At 33.5% G+C, this 20,000-nt stretch overlaps 1 long non-coding RNA gene across 1 annotated transcript in view; it reads right to left on the bottom strand.

Annotated features, from left to right (window-relative positions):
- LOC137637494 (uncharacterized) overlaps positions 1-13,757 on the bottom strand; it is a 67,722-nt gene extending 53,965 nt beyond the window's left edge. Inside the window, exon 1 of the long non-coding RNA XR_011043668.1 lies at positions 13,726-13,757. This is a non-coding gene — a long non-coding RNA (uncharacterized lncRNA). The remainder of the gene's footprint in view (positions 1-13,725) is intronic.
- Positions 13,758-20,000: the final 6,243 nt, after the last annotated feature.

Below are 20,000 nucleotides of genomic sequence, written 5' to 3'. Positions count from 1 at the left end.
CTTGGATATTTTTCTGTTGGAGACCTTGGGCTTATGGCATCTTGCTTTTCCAATTAAGGTTGAAGCTTAGCTAATAATAATAATAATAATAATAATAATAATAATAATAATAGTAAATGAATAGAAAAGGCGTAATAATAGATTTAGTCTACAAAACAACTTAATCTCTGCAACTGAACTTCAATTTCAAAGAAAAAAGCTGACTGAAAAAATAAGTATTTTTAAAGTATATATAAGAAGGATCTTCAAAGTTTGGTAATTTAGTTCCTATGATATATATATATATATATATATATATATATATATATAAAATAGTTAAATAAACAGGGTTTTGAATAGTGCCCAGACATTCATAATAGCTATTATATATATATATATATATATATATATATATATATATATATATATACACACACATATACATATATCCTCTAAGCAAATAAAATGTTACTATCTTGATGTATATTTTAAATCTGAATGTATTCTTATCAATAAATTACTAGCTAAATCGAAAAAAAAGGGTTTTAATAACAAGATTCTCCTCTCATTATCGTAAATTTTGAAGAGAAAGACATCATAAACTCGATATAAACAGAATTGAAATAAATCTAAATGCTAAGATCAATGTTAACAGGAATTAATAGACCGCAAACCATTTTATTTTACATAAGCGGTTGCACGAGAGTGAGAAACACAACCCTCCACCACAACCGCCAATGAGCAACTGAGTGAACTGAGGCTCAGCTGACCCCTCTCCCCTGGTCTGCTGCCTTCCTAGTCCGGACTCCCAGTGCCCGAGTGACACTCTCTCTCTCTCTCTCTCTCTCTCTCTCTTCACCCGACCTTCTCGCCTCACCCGCGAGATCACCCACCAAGAATTCACCCAGCATGAATCACCCGGTCTCACCCGCTTCGATGGCTCCCTCTTCGCTCGCCACAACCAAACCTGTTTTTTCCCTCTGATTTTGTTTCTTTTTTTCTTAATTTATTACTCTATGGCTCGCGTTTAACGTTAATAGATATTTCTAAGGATTATTTGCTTTTCTGTTTGTTATTCTTCAATTTCCTTAAAGAGTTTCTCAAGCTAAATAAGTCATGTGACAGTGACTTTCAAATCTTCGGGGAACTATAGCAAGGATTTCAAATCCAACCGCCCTACAATAATTTATCTTATTTGCTGCATTATCTAATGCATGTATAATTCACAAATAGTTTCCTGAATCCATTTTAATTTTTTCACTTAATAACTCTTATTGAAAACAAACTAAAGGACGTGACTCATAACTGTGTAAGTGATTTCAATCGTTCAAATATGGGGTCGAGCTGCTATAGATTGGGCCACGAAGCCTGTAGGCCTATAACACAATACATTCTGTCCTCGTAAACAAGGGGGGGGGGGCTTAATCTGGTCGTAAACAAAGTACTTGACTTATCACACCTCATAAGCTGACCTGAAGACAGACAGACACACACACACACACACACACATATATATATATATATATATATATATATAGATATATATATATATATGCCTGTATATATACATACATTGTATGTGTGTATAATATATATATATATATATATATATATATATACACGTTTGTGTGTGTTTGTGTACTTACAATCAACCTAATACCAGCCAAAAATTAAAAGTTATTCCTCTATATATCTGCTAATTCTTTTGAATGTCATAAAAACTGAAGTCAAGAAGAGGTCCCTATACAAATGGAAAAATCCCATTCAACCCAAAACATGCACCTTTTGAAACTTAAGGAGGTGTTAATGGCACAAAAACGACTATTATTCGATTTAGCCACAGAGGAATTCAATGCATTAAAAGGGAAATAATATGAGCTTTCAATAAGGGAAAGAGAAATCTTTAATTCTTATCTTAATAAGAAACTGCCAACATTTTCCTCGTTCGAAATTAAGAAGCAGAGCAACTTTTCATTATCATTATTATTACTTGCTAAACTACAACCCTAATTGGAAGGGCTCAAACAGGGAAAATAGACCAGTGAGGAAAGGAAAATGGGCAAATGAAATATATTAAGAATAGCATTTAAATATCGCCTATATAAACTATAAGAACTTTAACAAAACCAGAGGAAGAGAAATAAGATAGAATAGTGTGCTTGAGTGTACCCTCAAGCAAGGGAACTCTAACCCAAGACGTTTAAGGGAGGATTATTTCTATAATAATAATAATAATAATAATAATAATAATAATAAATCAAATGTGAAGAGGGAGTAGACATTAGAAACACCTTCAATTCTAAGTCTTCATTTACAGACGTATTCTTCGTAAAATTAAACAAAAAAATATTAAAGTTGTTCCCAACTAGTCTTTAAGTCTTGATTAGTATTTTTATATTACAATAAGAGTGATATTAAAACGGGAAACTAAATATTTGTCATCAGTATAGACGAATTTACATGGATTGGTCAATATAAATGTTAGCAGATGATTCAATTCAAGTCTTAGAGACTTGTCCCACAACTCTTCTAGGAGAAGGACACTCCAAAATCAAATCATTGTTCTCTAGTCTTGGGTAGTGACATAGCCTCTGTACCATGGTCTTCCACTATCTTGGGTTAGAGTTCTCTTGCTTGAGGGTACACTCGGGCACACTGTTCTATTAGTTTCTCTTCCTCTTGTTTCGTTAAAGTTTTTTATAGTTTATATAGGAATTATTTATTTCAATGTTTTTACTGTTCTTAAAATATTTCATTTTTCCTTGTTTCCTTTACTCACTGGGCTATTTTCCCTGTTGGGTTGTTTCGTTAAAGTTTTTATAGTTTATATAGGAATTATTTATTTCAATGATTTTACTGTTCTTAAAATATTTTATTTTTCCTTGTTTCCTTTACTCACTGGGCTATTTTCCCTGTTGGGGCCCCTGGGCTTATAGCATCCTGCTTTTCCAACTAGGGTTGTAACTTAGCATTTAATAATAATAATAATAATAATAATTTGTTTCCTCCCCACTAAAGATATAAGGAGATTCATGCCGATTTCCAGATAAATCATAAAGTTCACACGTTGAAGCAGACTTAAGGAAGCTAATGGCTTGTAATATACGCCAATGTGAAAGCGTATACTGAAAATAAGTCGACACACGCATGTCCTAAAGCAACAAATATCGAAATACTACGATTCTATCTCATTAATCCTTTCTCCTTCCAATGGTATTTCGTCTTCCGTTCTCATCATCTCTGTCTGTCTTCTGTTTATCTTGAGCTCAACCTCATGTGATATTTCTCTCTCTCTCTCTCTCTCTCTCTCTCTCTCTCTCTCTCCTCTCTCTCTCCTCTCTCTCTCTCTCTCTCTCTCCCCCAACAAATGAATCCCTTTATTCCTTTCAACCAAATATTGTGCTCGAGTGTACCCTCAAGCAAGAGAACTCTAACCCAAGACAGAGGAAGACCATGATATAGAGGCTATCGCACTACCCAAAACTAGAGAACATTGGTTTGATTTTAGAATGTCTTTCTCCTAGAAGAGCTGCTAAACCTAAGCGATTATTATCAACATCATCATCATTTGCTAAGATACAACTCTACTAGGAAAATCAGGAGCAGGAAAAGCAGGGGAAAACAGCCCAGAGAGGAAAGGGAGTAAGGAACCTACAAGTAATTAACAATTAAAATAAATTATTTCAAGATCAGTGACAATAAAATAAATCTTTTTATATAAACTATAACCCCAGTAGGAAAAGCAGGAGCTCCATCAGGGAAAACAGCCCAGAGAGGAAAGGAAATAAGGAACCTACAAGAAAAGTAATTAACAATTAATATAAATTATTTCAAGATCAGTTACAATAAAATAAATCTTTTATATATAAACTATAACTCCAAAAATTAGAGGGAGAAAAATAAGATAGAATACTGTGCTCGAGTGTACCCTCAAGCAAGAGAACTCTTGCCAAAGACAGCTAAAAACCATGGTACAGTGGCTATGGCCCTACCCAAAACAAGAGAACAATGTTTTGATTTTCTGGTGTCCTCCTAGAAGAGATGTTCAAAATAAGATCTATAAGAGATCATATAGTAAAGACTATGTAACTTAATTTCAAATGAATCCGACATTTTAAATCAATACTTTTGATAGGTGATGTCAATTGTCAGATAAATCTGTTAACATATATTAACAAATGTATAAATATAAAAGCCTTTATGATGACCAAATTCATTCATAGACCTTCCAGACTAATGTCTTGAAAGAAAGCATTAAGATTACGAATGTAACGACAAAAAATGAAAACAAATAGAGATAGGCCAAAGAAAATATGGAAACTATTTGGATTCTAAATAAATCCAATAATAATAATAATAATAATAATAATAATAATCTTTTACAACCTCCTAGATGTAGTGTAGCCTAAATCTCTTCCATTCCTATCAAGAAAAAAACTATATATATATATATATATATATATATATATATATATATATATACATATATATATATATATACACACACACACACCCACAACAACAACAAATGTAACCATTTCTAGTCCACTGCAGGAAAAAGCCCTCAGAAATGTCCTTATTATTATCTGGGGTCTTAAAACATTTCTATATTGGGACCTTCTCAATTGTTCAAAAATGATTTTTTTTATGACAGAGAAAGAGAAAAGAAAATTCACGTAGCTGATAGAAATCACTATTATTATTATCATCATCTCTATTATTATAATTACTATTATTACTTGCTAAGCTACAACTTTAGTTGGAAAAGCAGGATGCTATAAGCCCAGGGGCTCCAACAGGGAAAATAACCCAGTGAGGAAAAGAAAACAAGGAAAAATAAAATATTCCTAAAAACAGTAACATTAAAATAAATATTTTCTATATAAACTATAAAATCATAAACAAAATAAGAGAAAGAGAAATATGATATAATGGTTTGTGACCGAATGTACCCTCAAGTAAGAGAACTCTAACCCAAGACAGTGGAAGACCATGGCACAGAGGCTATGGCACTACCCAAGACTAGAGAACAGTGGTTTGATTTTGGAGTGTCCTTCTAGAAGAGCTGCTTACCATAGCTAAAGAGTCTCTTCTATCCTATACCAAGAGGAAAGTAGCCACTGAACAATGATATAAAGGAGAATAGTTTTCGCAAACGATTGGAGAAATTGATTATTGAATGTGGTAGAAGGTAATTAAGAAAACAGGAAGAAATTAGAAGGATTGGTGATCGGAAATGATGATTGGAATATCTTGGACTATATATATATATATATATATATATACATGTGTGTCCAGTATATTTAAACATGCACAAACATATATATATATATATATATATAATATATATATATATAATATATATATATATATATATATATATATTGATGTTGGTCACCAACAGATGTATGCCACCTATGTTATTACTGAACGTTTGAAATAGATTTTATTTATCTAGTTAGTAGGCTAACTTGGGCTAGCGCTATAGTAAGATCATTCCTATTTATTTTTCAGAGAGAGAGAGAGAGAGAGAGAGAGAGAGAGAGAGAGAGAGAGAGAGACGACAGGTTAGTAGAAACTCTTATGACAGAGAGAATACAAATCATGATCATAGCAACAACAACAACGACGACAACAATAATACTTTCCTCTCATCTTTTCTCCCTTCAATAGCAAGACATACACGTGCCGCCCCCCCCCCCCCCCCCCCCGCCACTAGGGGACCCCCTCCCCCCAACCGTGGGAAAACAGAGAATTTCTCAGAGAAAAAGATGGGGTATAAATCATTTTTATTTTACTGAAGAAGCAAAGGGAAGCAACTTATCAAACTTAAATGTATACATATACATATATAATAATAATAATAATAATAATAATAAAACCACAGTAATGGCAAAAAAATATTTTTTTTCCAGTACTGACAGTACAGATTGGTGATGGTGGGAGATTTTCGTCTAACCGCTCACAGCAAACCAACCTAGTATGGGTGGCCCTGCGTATTGACTAGCAATACGCAAACCATTTCAACACGTTAAGATATCCCCACTTATATATATATATATATATATATATATAGAGAGAGAGAGAGAGAGAGAGAGAGAGAGAGAGAGAGAGAGAGAGAGAGAGAGAGAGAATGCGTATGACTTCTAAATAAGAAGTTATATATATCTAATTTTCCTTTGATATTTAGATAATAACTGGCAAGATTATTCTTAATAGTTTATATATGACAAATCTATTTCAACGTCATTTGCCATCTTGAAATACTTTACATTATGCATTAATTACTTCTCATGTAGTTTAACTATTTGCTTACTTGCTTTCCTCACTGGGCTATTTTGTTGGAGCCTTGGACTTATAGCATCCTGACTTTGCAACTAGGACTGTAGCCTATGATAATAATAATAATAATTATAATAATAACCTTTTCCTCACTGGGCTATTTTTCCCTGTTGGAGCCCTTGGGCTTATAGTATCATGCTTTCCCAACTAAGGGATGTAGCTTAGCTAATAATAACAATAATAATAATAATAGTAAATAAAATAATAATAATAATCTTTTCCTCACTGGGCTATTTTTCCCTGTTGGAGCCCTTGAGCGTAGAGCATCCTGCTTTTCCAAATAGGGTTGTATCTTAGCTAATAACAACAACAACAACAACAACAACAACAATAATAGAGTCATTTTTTCAAGATCTAACTATTCAAACTAGTGTACCAGAATGTGCTCTAGTGACAGGAATCCTTCACAAAGACCAAAATGATTCAAATAACTTTGTCTGATACAAGATCATTTCAAAATGACCTCAATTCTGAGGCTGCTGGCATCAAGTAAGGATGGCCAAGGAATAATTTAACTTCTGGACTTTTCGCAAAGACAGGAACAGTTCAACTCTCTTGCCATTTCTTCAAAATGTAGGGCCTAATATGTCTTATTATAATGGAGTAGGCAAAACTTTCTAAAAACTGATTTCTATTTACTACTACTACTACTACTAATACTACTACTATTATTATTACTAGCTAAGCTACAACCATAGTTGGAAAAGCAATATGCTATAAGTCCAAGGGCTCCAACAGGCAAAAAATAGCCCAGTGAGGAAAGGAAATAAGGAAATGATTAAACGATATAAGCAATGAAAATTAAAATAAAATATTTCAAAAACATTAACAACATTAAAACACATACATGATATATATATATATGTATATATATATATATATATATAAATATACATATATACATATATATACAGTATATATATATATATATATATAGAGAGAGAGAGAGAGAGAGAGAGAGAGAGAGAGAGAGAGCATGACCCTCAAATTTCCTGTTAACACACTAAGCGACGAATGTCAAAACCTTTAAATTAAACACTTCACTTCACTTTCGTTATCAGCTGTCAATCATCATGACTCCCCACTTGACTTATGACTTATGACATCGATAAGAGATCTTTTGGTTCCCGGTTTTAATAGATTTTATGCCTTTGTAAATGTTTACACTCCTTGTCACAGGGTACTCTCTCTCTCTCTCTCTCTCTCTCTCTCTCTCACAGCACGACCATTATCTAATCAGAAACTTTATCCCCCTTTCTCTAAGATTTTAAGATCAGGAAAATGCATCGATGCATTTCTATACAAGACCAATCAGAGATTTCTGACCTCTGCCAAAGGTTAAAGGAGTCGTCTATATATATATATATATATATATATAGATATATATATATAGAGATATATATATGTATATATATATATAGATATATATATATAGAGATATATATATATGTATATATATATACATATATATACTGTATATATATACGTAAATATACATATACATATATACATATATATACAAATATATACATATATATATATACATATATATACATATAGATACATATATATATAGATATATATACATATATATATAGATATATATACATACATATATATATATATATATATATATTTACATATATATACATATATATATACATATATATACATTTAGATATATACATTTATATATATACATATATATACATATATATATACATATACATATATATTCATATATATACATATATATATATATATTAGTTTACATAAGCAAAATTAAAAAATTATGTATATATAAAAATGATCTAGAGTTTTGTCAGCTATAGGACCTCTTCTTAAAGAGAGAGAGAGAGAGAGAGAGAGAGAGAGATTCAGGATTAAAAACACAGTCTCGTACTACTTTCAACCTGCCACCTCAGTTCACGAATGAACATACAAGAATATATATATATATATATATATATAAGTGTTGGAAATCGAAGAAAGCCCTCGGTCTGTGCATGGCATTTCATACGATATCAAATCACCACTTTGTCTAAATCTTTCACTCCCTGTAACTTACAGATTGTGAAATGATCTTTCAAATCGGGCAATTGAATTGGTGGAACTTTCAGGCTGACTATAACTGTTGTATTTCGTCTCGAATGCCTTCTTCACACACACACACACACACATATATATATATGTGTGTATATATATATATATATATATATGTATATACATATATGTATATATATAAATATTTTCCTGATTTGTTTACAGCAGAGAGAGAGAGAGAGAGAGAGATCCGTTTTTATCTCTTCTTTATTGTTTACAGCAGAGAGAGAGAGAGAGAGAGAGAGAGAGAGAGATCCGTTTTTATCTCTTCTTTATTTGTTTACAGCAGAGAGAGAGAGAGAGAGAGAGAGACTAGATTTCTCCTACGACGTAATATATGCAAGAAGAAAACAAGCAATATCAAATTACATAAAACAAATTAATTAAAAGTAAACAAGACCTTAATCTTACTAACACAGGCCAAGAAATAAAAAATACGACAGTGTAGGAGAGCTTGAGAACACCAAACTCACACACGCGCACACACATATACCATGAATTTAGGCTAGACAAAAATGAAGGTGCTTCAGTATACCAACTATAATAAAACTAATCTGTCGTGGCCGCTGAGGTAACTGCTAACCCAATCTACTCTCTCTCTCCTTAGATGTCAAGATGCTAGATAACTCATAATTAATCAATCAATCTCTCTCTTTCTCTCGCTGTGACTAATCTCACAGGATTAACCTGAGGTTAAATCCGGGCTCTCTCTCTCTCTCTCTCTCTCTCTCTCTCTCTCTCTCTTTGTTTGTTATTTTTACCGAGCAACAATTATCCTAGAAGTTATAATCCCAGGTTATTTGCTAGTTGTACCATTACACAAGACTCTGGCAGAAGGAAGTTTGAAATCCGACTGCCCAACACATCTTGGAGGTCACAAGATTAAATTTATCAAGCAATGACCAGCTGAAATATTCGATGCGATTCGTTAATTCTATTCAGAATGAACAGCTCCTTACGGTTCGTTTCCCAGTTGAATCTGAGTATACAGTTCCAAAAAAATCAGTTTACTTATATATATGACGAATTAGTTTAGTAATATCTCTACAGTATATTCAGTCGTGGCATTCTTGTGCATTATCATCAATTTAACAGGCATGACCGAAATAATGATGTTTTTGTTTTGACAAACTCTTATGAAGGCTAAAAAACGTAATATATATATATATATATATATACATATGTATATATATACATATGTATATATGTATAAATATGTATATATATATATATATATATATATTCCATCGGTTATGCATTTCAAGTATTATTATTATATTTATTACTAGCCAAGCTACAACCCTAGTTGGAAAAGCAAGAGGCTATAAGCCCAAGGGCTCCAGCAGAGAAAAATAGCTTAGCGAGGAAAGGAAATAAGGAAATAAATAAAGGATGAGAAAAAAAATAACAATAAATTATTCTAAAAACAGTAATATCACAACAGACATGTCATATATAAACTATAAAAAGATTTATGTCAGCCTGTTCAACATAAAAATATTTGCTGCAACTTTGAACTTTTGAAGTTCTACTGATTCTATATTGATTGAAAACAGGGGTAATAATCGAAGGTCTCTCCGAACACCTGGATATCTGCAACTGAATTCCAGTTACAAACGAAAATGCTCATGAAAAACTTCGTCATTTTAAAATGCAAATCAAAATGATCTTCATAGCTCCTTAATCTGGGTCCCATATGAACACATTCGTATGATCATAACAAATCAAATTGTTCAAAAATATTCAAAGAAATCGACATTTTAAAAGTGTTTGAATTAACGCTTGAATATCCGGCATGGATGGATGTTATCGTGTATCGTGGACCCTAAATGTAAGTTTCATTAGCAGATATATAGTGCACATAATTATCATGGAATTGATTCATGTTCACAAACCTCATATCTAAGATAGTCGTGAACAACTTACGTGTCTCCCTCTCTCTCTCTCTCTCTCTCTCTCTCTCTCAGCATTTTTAAGAAAACACTAAGAATAAAAGTGTAAAAATAAAGACCTCTCTCTCTCTCTCTGATTTTTTAAGAAAACACTAATAATAAAAGCGTAAAATTAACGACCTCTCTCTCTCTCTCTCTCAGATTTTTTAAGAAAACACTAATAATAAAAGCGTAAAATTAACGACCTCTCTCTCTCTCTCTCTCAGATTTTTTAAGAAAACACTAATAATAAAAGCGTAAAATTAACGACCTCTCTCTCTCTCTCAGATTTTTTAAGAAAACACTAATAATAAAAGCGTAAAATTAACGACCTCTCTCTCTCTCAGAATTTTTAAGAAAACACTAATAATAAAAGCGTAAAATTAACGACCTCTCTCTCTCTCTCAGATTTTTTAAGAAAACACTAATAATAAAAGCGTAAAATTAACGACCTCTCTCTCTCTCTCTCTCTCTCTCTCTCTCTCTCAGTATAACGCTATTTTGAATTTGTATGTCTTCAGCTACACCGATTTATCATAACTGTGCACAGGGCGATGAAATGATGGAATGTCCGAATACAAGGCAGGTTTTATTAGAACGAAAATGAGAAGAAATTGTCATAAATACGCTTGGAATAAGTAGCTTGAGTGTGTTAATACGTGTGCAGTTCCTGTCTGATTTGCAGTTATTTATGTAAGGTGGTCTGGGAATACAATAGTTCTATGTTATTCTCGCCCCTAAGATATTGTGCATTCATTATACACGCAGAATAATACGCCTAAATACCATATATACAGTATATTATGTACCATATATATTTACAGTATGCATAAGCAGGATCCACTGAGTGTGTTGAAATGTCTAAGTGCGTGTAAGCAGCTCTTCTAGGAGAAAGACACTCCAAAATCAAACCATTGTTCTCTAATCTTGGGTAGTGCCATAGCCTCTGTACCATGGTCTTCCATTGGCTTTTGAGTTAGAGTTCTCTCGCTTGAGGGTAAGCTTGGGCACACTATTCTATATTCATCTTCCTCTTGTTTTGTTAGTTTTTATAGTTTATATATGAGATATTTATTCTAATCGTTTTGCTCTTCTCATATTTTATTTATTCTTTGTTTCCTTTCCTCATTGAGCTATTTTCCCTGTTGGAGCCCCAGGGCTTATAGCATCCCGCTTTTCCAACTAGGGTTGTAGCTTAGCAAGTAATAATAATAATGATAATAATAATAATGATAATATTAATAATAATAACAAACAGATTTAACCAGTGGCTGGTTTTTACAACTGTACAGAAAATGCGGTTAAGCCTACAGATCAGATGGCAGAGCCAATGGATGTTATGTACCATCGCACCCAGGAGATTTTACGATAAAGGGACACCGACAAAACTGACATGAAGGAATTAGGGATTTTTATAGCTATGCTAAAACCCTACTTGGAAAAGCAGGATGCTATAAGCCCTACTATGTCAGCTGTTCAACATACAAACATTTTATTATCATCAGCATTGCTTGCTAAGCTATAACCCTTGTAGGAAAAGTATGATGCTATTGGCCCCAGGGGGGGGCCTCCTACAGAAAAAAATAGCCCAGTGAGGAAAGGAAACAAAGGAAAGTAAAATATTTTGAGAAGAGCAAAAAGATTAAAATAAATATTTCCTATATAAACTATAAAAACTTTAACAAAACAAGAGGAAGAGAAATAAGATAGAATAGTATGCCCAAGTGTACCCTCAAGCAAAAGAACTCTACATGACTTCGTAAATTTCTAGCACGCAAAAGTGCTTCACCAACGGAGGTGAATTATTGTGTTTGGGATATATTGGTATATTATTACTATTAATACAAGCTAAGATATAACCTTAGTTGGAAAAGAAAGATGCTATAAGCCCAAGGGCTCCAACAGGGAAAAATAGCGTTATTGATAGAATTAATTGCTTAATAGCCTACTATCTGGGATAGATGTGAATCAAAGGATGGTTAGAATCATATCTATAATGTATATACATTTAGGTTATAGCTAAATGCCTTCTTTTGCAGAGAGAGAGAGAGAGAGAGAGAGAGAGAGAGAGAGATTCTGTTAAAGATACTTGGTCCGATATATTCTTAATGAAAAATTTTCGTTTTTGTTATCTAAAGAAAATATGTATTGAATTCATTATGAAGTCAGTATACTGTGTATGTATGTATGTATGTATGTCTCTCTCTCTCTCTCTCTCTCTCTGTTATTCCCAACCACAATAAAAAATAATAATTTTTCTTCCAACGTTTTCAATATCAAGAAAATCGATATTTAGATATTAACCTAACCAACTCATCATGATGCTACAAGCCCAAGGGCTTCAACAGGGAAAGTAGCCCAGTGAGGAGAGGAAATAAGGAAATAAATAAACCGTGAGAGTATATAGTCCCATTTCTAGATTTTCTATTGACAGACTCTTATAAAAATATCATCGAAGTTAATAAAATCTAATTGTTTTTTTTTTCTACATAAGTTAAACTGTTCAAAACAGACTTCTCATAGAAATATTATCGAAATTGAACTTTTATATATAAGTTAACCTGGAAGTTGAACTGTTCAAAAACACTAACTCAAACTCTGCTAAAATTGTTAAATTACCTAATCGTCCTATAATAAATTATTTAGTCTATCGTGTAATAATCATATTTATTTTGATTTGTGCGAAAGGAATAATGTATAAGAATACAAGTCAAATCTATATCCCAAAGAGGAAAATATCTTTTGCCTGGAAGAGTCCCAAAGATATTTAAAGTGAGGTACATTTTTCTAGATTTAGTGGGACTGAAGTTGAATAATGGTGATATTTTATTGATAGGAGAGGAGCTAAAGGGTAAAATTGCAGCACTAAAGGAAGACAACATTGAGGGATTCATTTAGCGAGAAGGTGGCAAATATAAGTCACACAACTAATGAGGGTGTCATTAACTGTATATACAAATATATACATATATATATATATATATATATATATATTTGTGACCATCCAAAACAAAACGGAGAAAGAATTTGAAAAAAATGACAAATATTACTGCGACTTTTGGGAATAAGCTTAAGCCTACGAGAAAGGCTGACTGGCCCCACAGTGATAAGAATTTAGTGCCTTGCCAATCTATCACTGAATTTCTTAATTACCTTGCAACAACCCATAATTGTAATCTTCAATGCAATGTTGATTGATTGATTGATTCTGAGTTTTCCAGCATCCTGATAAGTAGTGTGGAAGCTGAGAGAGAGAGAGAGAGAGAGAGAGAGAGAGGCATGGGGATTAAAAAGTCAGAACTACGATTACACACACACACACACATATATATATATATATATATAGCAGACTAAAAATTGCTGTACTCACCAATGTCATAGGGACTTCAACGAGCAGGTTTCTGTAAAGGAAACAAGAAATACAAATTATTCCAAACCACAATAAAAAAAAATAATTAATTCTCTTCGTCTGTTTTCAGACTGATTTAATATCAATTAAAAAAATCTATATTTAGATAAACCTAACCTACTCATCATGATGCTATAACTCCAAGGGTCCCAATAGGGAAAGTAGCCCAGTGAGGAAAGAAAATAAGGAAATATAGTCCAATTTCTTGATTTTATCTCGTCAGACTTATAAAAATATTATCGAAATTAATATAATCTAAATGTTTTTTTTTAACATAAGTTAAACTGTTCAAAACAGACTTCTCATAGAAATGTTATCGAAATTAAACGTTTTTTTTTATGCAAGTTAACCTGGAATTTGAACTGTTCAAATACACTAAGTTTAACTCCGCTAAAATTGTTCAATTCCTTATTCGTCCTATAGTATTTAGGAATAATAATTATATTTATTTTGACTTGTGCGCAGGTAGGAAAGGAATAATGTATAAGAATATAAGTCAATTCTTTATCCCACTAAGGAAAACATCTCTTGCCTGGAAGAGTCCAAAGATATTTGAAGCGAGGTACATTCCTACCATTACTATATTGGATTACCGAGTTCTCGAGTATCTGAAAAGCTAAAAAAAACTTATATCTTGCGATCTCTGGTTGCAGACTCTTTAGCTATGGTAAACAGCTCTTCTAGGAGAAGGACACTCCAAAATCAAACCATTGTTCTCTAGAATTGGGTAGTGCCATAGCCTCTGTACCATGGTCTTCCACTGTCTTGGGTGAGAGTTCTCTTGCTTGAGGGTACACTCGGGCACGCTATTCTATCTGATTTCTCTTCCTCTTGTATTGTTAAGGTATTTATAGTTTATATGGGAAATAATCATTTTAATGTTATTACTCGTAAAATTTTTATTTTTCCTTGTTTCATTTCCTCACTGGTTATTTTCCCTGTTGGGGCCCCTGGGCTTATAGCATCTTGCTTTTCCAACTAGGGTTGTAGCTTAGCAAGTAATAATAATAATAATAATAATAATGTAGTATTTTTAGCGTTATTTCAGAAGCAGGTCTTCTTCTTATTATTACTTACTAAGCTACAACTCTAGTTGGAAAAGCAGGATGCTATAAGCTCAGGGGCTCTAACAGGGAAAATAGCCCAAAGAGGAAAGGAAACTAGGAAAAATAAATTTTTTAGAGTAACAACATTAAACAAACATCTCCTAATTAAACTATGAACACTTTAACATAACACGAATAAAAAAAAAAACAAGACAGAACAGTGCGCCCGAGTGTACCCTCAAGCAACAGAACTCTAACCCAAGACAGCGGAAGACCATGGTAAAGAGGCTATGGCACTACACAAGACTAGAGAATAATGTGTTCAGTCACTTTTATTAACCAAATACGAGATTGACATGTTCATTATTACTAGAAGCATTGATATGATTTGTATAAGCGAGGCAAGGCTGCAACATACTACAAATGACTTGATATTACATATTTCAAATTACAGAATATTTAGAAAAGATCATGATAAGGGTGGTGGAGTTTTTATATTAAAAGTGACTTATATATGTATGTGTGTTTGTAATAAATAAATAAGTATTAAATGAACATAAAATGAGAGAGAGAGAGAGAGAGAGAGAGAGAGAGAGACTAAATCAACTACAGCTACTTAAACAAAATACCGGTGAAATAAATGATTGCAAGACTACTTAATAAACATATATAAGACGGAATTAAACAGGATATAGTAGGATACTCGAGAATGGTTAACATTGAAATATTCAGAATATAAAAACATCAAAATTATATACATATACAGTGTATATACATACATGCGTGTATACATGGCAGGAAGCCTAGTGTATACACGGGTAGAACTCTGTGATCGAAAGGCTTAAAGTCGTGGAATTTCCGTCTGCGATATTCGAAAACAACCTGGGTCTATTGGCCTTAGGCTATAGAGCCATTGTCTTGCCAATTGTACTAAGAGTCCCAACCTCGTTTCGTATATCACAGACGGACATTCCACGATTTTAACACCTCTCTCTCTCTCTCTCTCTCTCTCTCTCTCTCTCTCTCTCGGTAATGAATATGATGTTCCAAACACTGACATTAAACAAATTTCAAGATTTAAGAAGAGATTTTTTAGGAACAATTTGTAAGTCTATATGAAATACATGTTAATCGATGCTAGCAATCGTATCTGATAATATCAGTTATATGAGAGAGAGAGAGAGAGAGAGAGAGAGAGAGAGAGAGAGAGAGAATGTTCCCGTTAATATATACAATAAACATATTGTATATCCATATATACACACAACAATAAATTTTAATTTCTAGCCCACTGGAGAGAGAGAGAGAGAGAGAGAGAGAGAGAGAGAATCCTCCTTGAAGTGCTAAGAAGGCTGTTTACAAGTTCAGTCCTATAGGAAAACAGGATGTCCCATTGTTTGTTCCTCCTCCTCGTGACCCTTTGCTTCTCAAAAACATCCTTCGCTGGCCTACCCTTGAAAGGACAATAGCCCTCTATCTTATCTAGTTTTCGTATATCACAGGTGAACACTCCATGATATTAACGCCTATTAAAATTGAAAATTCTACTGCGTATACATAAGTCTCCCTTTACGTATACACACGCATACAATATGTAAAAAAATAGTATACACATTTTAAAAAATTGATTCTCTAATATAATCGGAAATCCTAGAAACATTTCATGATATACAAAGTTTCTATTTTTACAAGAACACTATGTTCCCCACATGATTTTAAACAGCACATATCAATTAATCATAATTAATCATAATTAATAATTACTAGTTCATTAAAGTTTCACGATTAAATCTCAGGCAGCTCATCAAAATAAAAAACGACACGGGCACTTTGAAAACAACGTTATCTAAAAGCTTACAGACCTATAAAGTGAATCTATCAAGGCGTATAAAAACGAAATATCTATTTCACTTACCCTGGCTGCGGGTTTTCACACCATAACAGGAACACCGAATAGGACCGAGCGAAAAGCGTCCACACACTAAGAGTTTCTAAAGCAAACTGAGTCGCTCACCGCTCGAGTCGGTCGCCTCCCTCGGACGAGTCGGACCCCCCCCCCCTATCACGGGACCACCCAGCCAGCAGGGTCCCTCCCCCCGACCCGACCACCTTCTATCGGCTCGAAGGCAAATCTATTTTATCTGGTTCAATTTTTTTAATTCTTTTGCTCAACCGCGAGCGCTTAGTGTTTCTATAAATTTATATGAGGCTTTTGTTTTTTACATTATTCTTCGCTTCCATGACTGAATAATAGAATATATATATATATATATATATATATATAATTATTTACTCTAACAGGTCCCTTCATTTCTATAAATGGTTTCATAATCATTATTATTATTATTATTATTATTATTACTAGCTAGCTACAACCATAGTTGGAAAAGCAGGATACTATAAGCCCAGACGCTCCAACAGGGAAAATAGCCCAGTAAGGAAAAGAAAAAAGGAAAATAGAATATTTTAAGGGAAACAACATTAAAATATCTCCTATATATTCTATACTTCAACAAAACAAGAGGAAGAGAAATAAGATAGGTTTCTTCTGCTTCCTCGTGAGCTACATCATTTTACTACGAATTTCAATATCAGAGAGAGAGAGAGAGAGAGAGAGAGAGAGACTTAAACTGAATGGTTTTAGTAATGGAAACAAAAAAATTTTATAAGAAAAAAATATAAAAAATGGGACCCAGACGTTAAGAGAGAGAGAGAGAGAGAGAGAGAGAGAGAGAGAGAGAGAGAACTTAAACTGAATGGTTTTAATAATGGAAACAAAAAAATGTTATAGGGAAAAAATATGAAAAATGGGACCCAGACGTTGAGAGAGAGAGAGAGAGAGAGAGAGAAAAAAAAATAGCTTCACCTGACTACAAAGTTTGGTCAAAATTGGTACACTAGTTTTTGTGTGTGTGTAAAGTTCCTCACAAAAAAAAAAAAAAAAAAAAAAAAAAAAAAGACGAATTTGGACAAAAAATGCCATAAGGCATTGGGGCCTGGGAGACCATTCAATGCTCGTACCCAGCAGGGGGAAACCATTGCATTGGCAATACGGTGAAAGGTGTTGGACAGCAAAATGGAAGAGTGAACATAGAAGGATTAAGGTTAAAGGTGTCTAGTTTCAGTTCGTTTTTAAGGTTTAAAGGCTGCTCATGAATGGCAGAGGAAAGGGACAGTGACATTGCCCTATCAAGCAGGACAATGCCCTAGAGAATGAACATATACACACACCATCAGCACCCAAGCCCCCTTTCCTCCCAATCTAGCACCATGGAGGGCCAGGCAATGGTTGCTGATGACTCAGCAAATAGACCTATAGGCTCCCCTAAACCCTACTCCTTAGCTCACAAGGATGGTAAGGTTGCAGCCACCAAAGGAACGAACAAGTTGGATCAGGACTCGAACCCCCTCTTGCAATCACCAGGCAGAGACGTTACCAATCAGGCCACAACAACCATCAGAATAGATGCTCACTAGAACGTCAGCTGGGCAAGCCCAACCAGCCCCCCACACCACTGAGGGTCCCGAGCTGGGATCGATCTGCTGTCATGCAAATGCAAGGCGAACACATTACCAATGTATTAGCCAGGAGGATATGGGCAGAAAGGAAGGAACAAATGGCGTTTACTAGTGCCTACAGTACACCGCTAGCGAGGTACTGTTCGCACTAGCCCATACGGACGAGAAACCCCACAGACAGACAGACAAATTGAACATCAGATCCTATATGGAGGAATATAATGGAATCAGCGCTAAGCTGCAACCCTATAAACTCTGCCGCATTGCAATACGAAGCTAAAAGTGAGAAGGTGGACAGCAAAGGAGAGAAGAGACTAGAAGGCTAAAAAGTGGGTGAAGGAAAGCAAAGCATAGACCTTCAAGTAATGCCTACAGTACACCGCGCATGATTCACTGAGAGCAGTAACACAAACAATGAAAACTAATGATTAAAACGAGAGACAAATCATACAATTAAATTTCCCAATCCTCATTATTGTTACTAGTGTATGCGACCTGTCAATTATGACGGCTAAATATTTAGCTAGATATGCACACAAACACGCATGCGCACCCCAAATCACCACGGTATGACTAATCCCTCTCCCCCTATATATATGTATATATATATATATATATATATACACACACACAAGATACTTGCTCTTCATTATATAGCGATTATCATTATTATTATTATTATTATTATTATCATTATTATTAATAGTATTCCCTTTCAGTGAAGTTGATAATAAAAAATACCTTGATTCTAAAAAATGATACATTATTATTATTATTATTATTATTATTATTATTATTATTATTATTATTATCAAAGTATTAAAATATTCAAAATAATTAAATGAATAAAATGCACTATTCCCATCATCAACAAAAACCATCAAAAACAAAACTCATTGATTCCTGTCAATGAGACCGAAGGTGAGAGGAAAGTAGGAATGGTAGGAATGGTGGGAACTGAGACGAAGGTGGGAATGATGAGAGAAAGATGGGAAGGGTGAGAGAATCATGATAATAAACCGGGGAAATGGAGGGACTGTGTAAAAGATTAGTTTGATGTGAGTTTAGTGAATATGTTGTTAGAAGTACTTATTAAACGCTTTATATGATTGGAGTTATAATGAAACAGTATGGCATTGGGGTGTAGGTAGGGAGGGGGTGTAGGTAGGGAGGGTGTGGCGGGATGATAAAGCCAGTAACCCCTCCCCCCCCCCCTATAGTTTAATTTATTGCTTATTTGTACATTCTTCTTAATAAGGACACTCCAAAATCAAACCATTGTTCTCTAGTCTTGGGCAGTGTCAAAAAATCTGTACCATGGTCTTCCACTGCCTTGTGTTAGAGTTCTCTTGCTTGAGGGTACACTCGGGCACACTATTCCATCTAATTTCTCTTCCCTTGTTTTGTTAAAATTTTTGTAGTTTATATTTATTTTAATGTTACCGTTCTTAAAATATTTGATTTTTTCTTGTTTCCTTTCCTCACTGGGCTATTTTCCCTATTTTCACTTGATGATGATGATGATGATGGATATATATATATATATATATATATATGTTTATTTCACCCCTCATGTACACTAAAAGAACGGTAATATAATAGAAATAATAATTAGTAATTGATAATAATAAATTAGTGGTTATTAATAATAATAACAATAATGATAATGAT

Source organism: Palaemon carinicauda, unplaced genomic scaffold (genome assembly GCF_036898095.1).
Source record: "Palaemon carinicauda isolate YSFRI2023 unplaced genomic scaffold, ASM3689809v2 scaffold793, whole genome shotgun sequence".
In the NCBI taxonomy this organism is placed as follows: domain Eukaryota; kingdom Metazoa; phylum Arthropoda; class Malacostraca; order Decapoda; family Palaemonidae; genus Palaemon; species Palaemon carinicauda.
The sequence above is the reverse complement of the archived record's forward strand: the minus strand, read 5'-3'. Positions and strand labels throughout refer to the sequence as shown.